Raw genomic sequence first — 9,254 nt, 5'->3', positions numbered from 1 at the left:
AGACTGGATAGAATGTATTGAAATGCTAGTTCTGCAAAATTTTGCTTGAACCCTTCTTATACCGTCTGTTTATGAAAGTCCTGAAGTCAATTAAAGAAATGTATGTAGTTAAGGGTAAGAGAGGCAAGGCCTGGCCGGGCGTGATGCTAACACCTGTAATCCCAGCACTGTGGGAGACCGAGGCCAGCAGATCACGAGGTCAGGAGATTGAGACTGTCCTGGCTAATACGGTGAAACCCCATCTCTACTAAAAATACAAAAAATTAGCCGGGCATGGTTGCACATGCCTGTAGTCCTAGCCACTTGGTAGGCTGAGGCAGGAGAATCGCTTGAATCCAGGAGGCGGAGGTTGCAGTGAGCTGAGATTGCGCCATTGCACTCCAGCCTGGGCAACAAGAGTGAAACTCCATCTCAAAAACAAAAAGGTAAGTTCTGGGAACTTGGACAAAATACAGGAGAAATATTTTTGAAACTGTAATTATAGCAGTAATTAAGAAAACATATTTCTGAATGCCTGAACAGGGTTAAAACTGGTATCTTAATTTAAGCGGAATATTTTTATTCAAAATTTACTTCATTATGAAAATGGCATGCACTGAAGATATTTGTATTAGTTCACTTTGATCACTGAAAATCTAATGCATTCACTTCAATATTAACAATTTTTCAGTACTGGAAACTAATTTTCAGAGAAGTGTGATTTACATCTTGTAAACAAGCTGGAAAACAAATGTTTTACTTATTGAATCTTTTTATCTATGCTAATACTTGGTAATAATTAAGTAATGGAACTTTGTAGTCACTGTCACTTAGTTTTCTACTGTTTACCATCAGCATGTTTAGAAAACTGCATTCAAGAGAAGAAAAGAATCACTCTTCTTTTAAGATAGCATATTCTTTTTCTTTTCTTTTTTTTTTTGAGGCAGAATTTCACTCTTGTTGCCCAGGCTGGAGTGCAATAGTGCTATCTCAGCTCACTGCAACCTCCACCTCCTGGGTTCAGGCTATTCTCCTGCCTCGGCCTCCCAAGTAGCTGGGATTACAGGCGTGTACCACCACATCCAGCTAATTTTGTATTTTTAGTAGAGATGGGGTTTCACCATGTTGGTCAGGCTGGTCTTGAACTCCTGACCTCAAGTGATCCACCTGCCTCAGCCTCCCACAGTGCTGGGAATACAGGCATGAGCCATCTCACCTGGCCAAGATAGCATATTTCAGAATGGTTTTTGGTTCCTGACAGAAAGTGAGCTGAAAGCTGATTGGATCTTAGCTGGCAAGTCTTACAAGATCACAAATTCTAGGAGTAAGGCATACAATCAGTAAACAAGAGTTATAGCATCTGTGAAGCACAAGTCTGATAACTTAAAGACAGGATGTGAAATTGACTTGAAAAATGTGACACTTAAAACTCAGAATATAGATATACATAACCAGGAAGAAGAAGAGTCTTCTTTGGCTAAGCAAAGGGATGTTAGACTACTGACTTGAATTTAACAAGATGCATAGAGAATTATTTTTTACATCAAGGATTCAGACCTGTGTGTACTTTTAGGGAAGAGGATTTGATTAACAGCATGTTGACAAACACTTTTTCTCCTTTACATTCCTTAATAGGCCAGGTAAATGAAGGAAAGTACCACTCAACAATGACCTGGAATTGTCTGTTAATCCTAAAGAATATTGGATGAAATGATTATTAACCTGAAATTTGTATATATTATCTTTTTCGTGATAAACTCATGTAGATTTTGGTAAGCATTTGAAATTATAGACACTATAATGGGTTATGTTTGATGTAGTTGCTTTTAAAAAAAAAAAGAAAGGATAGTAGTTATAGATTTAGTTTATTCATTTAATACTTATGAAAGCACTGGGACACATTTCGTGATAAATCGAGGCTAAGAAGCAAACACACACACACACACACACACACACACACACACACAACCCATTATGTATCATACTGCACATTATATTTTTTCCAAGACTAACTAATCTCAGTAGCATGTGTGAAATTGACTGGCCAACCAAGCAATGGCTTAAGGTAAAAATGCATAATGTCGTAAATGTGCTTCCTCCAAACTTTTTATCTTTTACTTTATTTTATAAGGTCCACCTTTGGAAGAACCATAGGTTCTGAAATCATTAACAGCTAGGTACATCCTTATGATTAAAGTAATACTCTACCATAATGGATTGCAGCATTTGCATCAATCCAGGATAGTTTATGTTGCAAAGTCCTTGGTCTCACGGGGCAGACTACAGTCAGACACGAAGTCTGATGTAGTGTGAGTTTCCTGCTGCTGGCATTGAACCCAGTGGTCATCAAGCTGCATTTTCCCCCAAGGTTTGCATTCTGCCAAAATTTCACTGGGCAAATTATTTTCTTGTAGATCTGGTTTTAAAGGACATTCATGGGTAGGTGTAGTGTTTCACACCTGTAATCCCAGCACTTAGGGAGGCCAAGGTGTGAGGATTACTTAAGGCCAGGAGTTTGAGACTAGCCTGGGCAACATAGTAAGACCCTGTCTTTTAAAAAAACAAAGCAAAACAAAACAAAAGTTAGCTGGGCATGGTGGCTCACACTTGTAGTCCCAGCTACTCCAGAAGCTGAGTCAGGAGGATCACTCGAGCCTAGGAGATGAAGGATGCAGTGAACTGCGATGGTGCCACTGCACTCCAGCCTGTATGACAGAGCGAGTTCATGTCTGTGATTTAAAACAATTTTTTTAATTAAAAAAAATTAAGACACTCACAAGAGCAAACTAACAGCCTTGAACTTGAAGAGCTCTAACTTGATGTCTACTTCTCACCTCTTCAGTGTCTTTCCCCTCTCCACTTCTCATAGAGATCAATGCCTACTTGCCTCCCTTCCTTCAAACCAGATTTAGTTAGAGAAAAGTGTTTTGAAGGAAGTCATTTGAATTTCAGGTTGGGCACAGTGGCTCACACCTGTAATCCCAGCACTTTTCGAGGCCAAGGTGGGTGGATCACCTGAGGTCAGGAGTTCGAGATCAGCCTGGCCTACATGGTGAAACCCCGTGTCTACTAAAAATACAAAAAATTAGCCCAGTGTGGTGGTGCATGCCTATACTCCCAGCTGCTCGGGAGGCTGAGGTAGGAGAATTGCTTGAACCTGGGAGGCGGAGGTTGCAGTGAGCCAAGATCATGCCACTGCACTCCAGCCTAGGCAACAAGAGTGAAACTCCGTCTCAAAAAAAGAGAGAGAAAAAAAAGAAGTCATATGAATTTCTTTCTTTCCTTATTCCAACTCCCATGGCTGTATCTGGCTCTTTCTGCAGTGGAATATGATGCTTGAATGGTGGCTTTTTTTTTTTTTTTTTTGAGTTGGAGTCTTGCTCTGTTGCCCAGGCTGCCATCCAGGCTGGAGTGCAGTGGCGGAATCTCGGCTCACTGCAACCTCTGCCTCCCGGGTTCAAGTGATTCTCCTGCCTCAGCCTCCTGAGTAGCTGGGACTACAGGCCTGCACCACCACTCCTGGCTAATTTTTTGTATTTTTAGTTGAGATGGGGTTTTACCATGTTAGCCAGGATGGTCTTGATCTCCTGACCTTGTGATCCACCCGCCTCAGCCTCCCAGAGTGCTGGGATTACAGGGGTGAGCCACTGCACCTGGCCGAAAGGTAGCTTTTAACTCAGGTGGAAAGGATGTGTTCTTGGGCAAGAGAGAGGAAAATGGTCATTGACATGGTCAGAGCAGCTCTAGAAATCTGTTAGTAGTTTCATCAGCTCTCATGTTTTCAGAGGTTTATAACTTGGTAGTAAAATAATTCCAGGCTCTGTAATATAGGTTTAAAGAAGGTAAAAAAATCTCTTAAACATTATTTCAGTGGTGGGAACATATGTTGAGGTCAGAAAAGTTTTTGGAAAAATCAATGATGCAGCCAATCTTTAAATGTTATGCCTTGAGAGAGGTGAGGGCTGGGTGCAGTGGCTCGTGTCTGTAATCCCAGCACTTTGGGAGGCCGAAGCAGGCAGATGGCTTGACCCCAGGAGTTTGAGATCAGCCTGGGCAACATGGTGAAACCCGATCTCTACAAAAAATATGAAAATAAGCCAGGTATGGTAGCACATACCTGCAGCCCCAGCTACTCATGGGGCTAAGACAGGAGGATCACCTGAACCCAGGAGGTCAAGGCTGCAGTGAGATGTCATTGTGCCACTGCCCTCCAGCCCAGGCTACAGAGTGAGACCCTGTCTTGAAATAAAAAAAAAAAAAAGTGGACACTACCTGTCAGGATCCAAGATCCAATCAGATCAGGCTCCGGCATCGCCCCATGGCCAGATCCAGTCAGATCATGCCTCTTGGCATCACCTCATTGCAAGATCCAATCAGATCAAACCTCATTACCCCATGCTTATAAAACTCAATCCAGCCTTCAGCTCTGGGAGACAGATTTGAGCATTTCCTCTTATCTCCTTGTCAGTATAGTCATAACAAACCTTCCTCACTGCACAGACCCGTGTTTTGGTGTTTGGCTGTCCAGTGAGTGAGGGCAGATGAACCCAGTTTGGAGACACATGAGGGTGTGCACATACACGTGTTGGCATCAACTAAACTGTTTGGATAACCTGGGGCCAGGCTGGAATTCAGGCTAATGTGGCAATTTTTTTTTTTCATTGAAAGGCCAAATAGCAAATATTTTAGGCTTTGCTGGCCACAAAAGGTCTCTTGTCACATATTTTTTGTTTGTTTGTTTTTGTCTTTTTTTATTTTTATTTTTTAATTTTTTTAGCTTCTTTGTTGTTGTTATTTTTTATAACCCTTTAAAACTTGGATGAACTTCAAAAACATTATGCTAAGTGAAAAATACCATACACAACAGGTCACATATTGTATAATTCAATTTACATGAAATACTCAGAATAGTAAGTCCATGGAGACAGCAGATTGGCAGTTGCCAGGAGCTAGGAGAGGAGGAAGGGAGTGACTGTTTAATGGGCATGAGGGTCATTTTTGGGGTGATGAAATGTTTTGGAACTGGATAGGTGAGGTTGCACAACATTGTAAATGTACTAAATGGAATGATTTCACTTAAACATGGCATTGTTAAATTTAAAACGGTTCAGTTTCTGTGATGTGAATTTCTGTTATGTGAATTTCAATTTAAAATGGTTCAATTTCTGTTATGTGAATTTCACCTCAAGGAAAACAAACAAATACCTTAAAGAACATTCTTAGCTCAAAAGTCTTAAAAAACATGCTGGAGGATGAACTTGGCTACAGGGTCATCATTTGTGGACTCTTGGGCTAAAGGAAGGGCTAATTTCTTTTGCCAGAAGTAAAGAGTATAATAAGCTCTCTGAAGCATGAATTTTATGTTAGTCACATTTATTAATTAATTCCACAGAGCTTTATCCAGGGGGACATATGCCTGGTGCCCTAGTTACAGTAGTGGGCAAGGCAGACATTTCGCCACCCTCAAGGAGCTTAGTGCTTTCCTTATTTTTATTTCCTCAGGATGCAGACATAAGCAGCAGCCAATTCATGGGGCTGCATGAGAGTTTATTGCATTTGAGCATTTTTCTAATTTGGATCTCTTATTACAACAAAGGCCAGTGTGTGTGTGTGTGTGTGTGTGTGTGTGTGAATGTTTTGCAACTAGACAGATGTGAAGGTTACCCAACATCGTTAATGTACTAAATGGAATTGTTCCATTTAAACATGGCATTATTCGCTTTAAAATGCATTATGAGAGTTTCAAGTTATGTGAATTTCACCTCAACAAAAACGAACAATGTGAAAAACCATTCTCAGCTTGAAGGCCTTAATATCTTAATAGAGATACAATTCATATAACCATACAACTCCTCCTCCATGTAAAGTGTGAAATTCGATGGGTTTTGTATATTCATAGAGTTGTGCAACTATCACCATTAGTTTTAAAACATTTTCCTCTCCTCATAAAGAAGCTCTATGCCCTTAGTTGTTGCTATGGACTGAATTGTATACCCCCTCCCCCAGTTTATATGTTGAAGCCCTAACTCCCAATGTAATGGTATTTGAAGGTCGGGCCTTTGGAAGATAATAGGTTTAGATGAGGTCAGGAGGTTGGGACCTCCATGATGGGATTAGGGCCCTTATAAGAAGAGACCCAGCTGGGCACAGTGGCTCACACCTGTAATCCCAGCACTTTGGGAGGCCGAGGAAGAAACAAAAGCAGAAACCCCTGATAAATGCTTTGGATCTCATGAGACTTATTTACTATAATAGCACGGGAAAGACCAGGCCCCATGATTCAATTACCTCCCCCTGGGTTCCTCCCACAACAGGTGATAATTCTGGGAGATACAATTCAAGTTGAGATTTGGGTGGGGACACAGCCAAACCATATCATTCTGCCCCTGGCCCCTCCAAATTTCATGTCCTTACATTTCAAAACCAATCATGTCTTCCCAACAGTCCCCCAGAGCCTTAACTCATTTCAGCATTAACTCAAAAGTCCACAGTCCAAAGTCTCATCTGAGACAAGGCAATTTCCTTCCACCTATGAGCCTGTAAAATCAAAAGCAGGCTAGTTACTTCTTAGATACAATGGAGGTACAGGCATTGGGTAAATATAGCCATTTCAAATGGGAGAAATTGATTAAAACAAAGTGGTTACAGGGTCCATACAAGTACAAAATCCAGTGGGGCAGTCCAATTTTAAAGCTCCAAAATGATCTTCTTTGACTCCAGGTCTCACATCCAGGTCACACGGATGCAGAATGTGGGTTCCCATGGTCTTGGGCAGCTCCGTCCCTGTGGCTTTGCAGGGTACAGCCTCCTTCCTGGATCCTCCCTCCTACCTACCAAAAATATCCTTTCTTACAACAGGCACAAAATCTACCCAGCACAAATTGTAGCTACAAAAACTTACAGCTATATAAATGCCATATAATGAAATATTATTCTGCAATAAAAATAAATGATGGGTGGATGTGGTGGCTTATAACTGTAATCTCAGCATTTTGAGAGACTGAGGTGAGGAGATTATTTGAAGCTAGGGGTTGAAGACCAGCCTGGGCAAGAAATCAAGTCCCTGCCTCTCCAAAAAAAAAAAATTTTTTTCATGGGCTGGCATTGAGTGCCTGTGGCTTTTCCAGGTACACAGTGCAAGCTGTTGGTGGATCTATCATTCTGGGGTCTGGAGGATGATGGCCCTCTTCTCACAGCTCCACTAGGCAGTGCCCCAGCAGGGACTCTGTATGGGGGCTCTGACCCCACATATCCTTTCTGCACTGCCCTAGCAGAGGTTCTGCTTGATGGCCCTGCCCCTGCAGCAAACTTTTGCCTGAGCATCCAGGAATTCCCATATATCTTCTGAAATCTAGGTGGAAGTTCCCAAACTTCAATTCTTGACTTCTGTGCACCTGTAGGCTTAACACCACATGGAAGCTGCCAAGGCTTGGGGCTTCCACCCTCTGAAGCCACAGCCTGAGCTGTACATTGGCCCCTTTCAGCCATGGCTGGAGCAGCTGGGACACAGGGTACCAAGTCCCTAGGCTGAACATAGCATGGTGACCCTGGGCCTGGCCCATGAAACCACTTTTTCCTCCTGGGCCTCTGGACCTGTGACAGGAGGGGCTGCCACGAACATCTCTGACATGCCCTGGAGACATTTTTCCCATGGTTTTGGGGATTAACATTAGACTCCTTGCTACTTATGCAAATTTCTGCAGCTGGCTTGAACTTCTCAAAAAATGGGTTTTTCTTTTAACTGCATCATCAGGCTGTGAATTTTCCAAACTTTTATGCTCTGTTTCCCTTTTAAAATGGAATGCTTTTAATAGTACCCAACTCACCTTTTGAATGCTTTTCTGCTTAGAAATTTCTTCTGCCAGATACTTAAAACATCTCTCTGAAGTTCAAAGTTCCACATATCTCTAGCACAGGGGAAAAATGCTGCCAGTCTCTTTGCTAAAACATAACAAAAGTCAATTTTGTTTCAGTTCCAACAAGTTCCTCATCTCCATCTGAGACCACTTCAGCCTGGACCTTATTGTTTGTATCACTATCAGCATTTTTGTCAAAGTCATTCAACGAATCTCTGGGAAGTTCCAAACTTTCCCACATTTTCCTGTCTTCTGAGCCCTCCAAACTGTTCCAACCTCTGCTTGTTACCCAGTTCCAAAGTCATTTTCACATTTTTTGCTTATCTTTTCAACAACACTCCACTCCTGGCACCAATTTACTTTATTAGACCATTTTCATGCTGCTGATAAAGACATACCTGAGACTGGGAAGAAAAAGAGGTTTAATTGGACTTACAGTTCCACATGGCTGGGGAGGCCTCAGAATCATAGTGGGAGGTGAAAGGCACTTCTTACGTGGTGGTGGCAAGAGAAAATGAGGAAGAAGCAAAAGCGGAAACCCCTGAGAAACTCATCAGATCTCGTGAGACTTATTCATTATCATGAGACTAGCATGGGAAAGACAGGCCCCCAAGATTCGATTACCTCCCACAGGGCCCTCCCACAACATGTGGGATTTTGGGAGATACAATTCAAGTTGAGATTTGAATGGGGACACACCCAAATCATAACAGACAGAGCTGTTTTCCAGAACAGAGTCTTCTTTTCCTTTCTTTGGACCCTTAATTGTTGCTTCCTCTGTAGGCCTGCTCTGAATACTGTGAGGTCTGGGGCAGGAGTCCAAATGGAGTCCCTTATGCCATATGTGCAAATATTTAAAAGTTATAAATCAAGGCACCACACTGTTATATATGACATATTATGTTCTCATCTTCATAATCATTAGGAGGTTTGCTTCAATTTAAGGTATTTCTTTGTTTTTGAGGCAGGGTGTTTCTCTGTCACCCAGGTTGGAGTGCAGTGGCTTCATGATTATGGCTCTCTGCTGCCTCCATCTCCTGGGCTCAAGTGATCCTCCTACCTCAGCCTCCTGAGTAATTGGGAATACAGAAGCATGCCACCACTTTGGCTAAATAAAAAAATTATTTAAAAGTGTTTTTATAGAGTTGTGTCTTTCTATGTTGCCCAGGCTGGTCTTGAACTCCTGGGCTCAAGTAATCCTACCACCTTGGCCTCTCAGAGTGCTGGGATTACAGGTATGAGCCACTGCACGCAGTCCTGGTTTCAATTTTAGAATTCTTGGACTCCTTGAATTTCCCTGCCTCTATGTATCCACAGCTTTCCTTTTCCCATCTGAGCTCCATCTTGCACTGCAAGAAGCCTTGTGCAGTGAATGCTTCTTTCCACATCTCACATATATAACTGCTTTCTGGAAAAAAC

At 42.1% G+C, this 9,254-nt stretch overlaps 1 long non-coding RNA gene across 1 annotated transcript; it reads right to left on the bottom strand.

Moving 5' to 3' along the window:
* Positions 1-6,198: 6,198 nt before the first annotated feature.
* LOC135273606 (uncharacterized) lies at positions 6,199-8,345 on the bottom strand. Its single transcript, XR_010341350.1, has 3 exons — positions 8,272-8,345; positions 7,806-7,920; positions 6,199-6,809 (listed from the first exon to the last, which is right to left on the bottom strand). It is a non-coding gene; the product is annotated as an uncharacterized LOC135273606 (long non-coding RNA).
* Positions 8,346-9,254: the final 909 nt, after the last annotated feature.

The sequence above is a fragment of the Aotus nancymaae genome, unplaced genomic scaffold (assembly GCF_030222135.1).
Source record: "Aotus nancymaae isolate 86718 unplaced genomic scaffold, 86718_ANA_hifiasm-v0.15.2.pri h1tg000008l, whole genome shotgun sequence".
Taxonomy (NCBI): domain Eukaryota; kingdom Metazoa; phylum Chordata; class Mammalia; order Primates; family Aotidae; genus Aotus; species Aotus nancymaae.
Note: the sequence above shows the minus strand (reverse complement) of the source record. Positions and strands in the feature narration are given on the sequence as shown.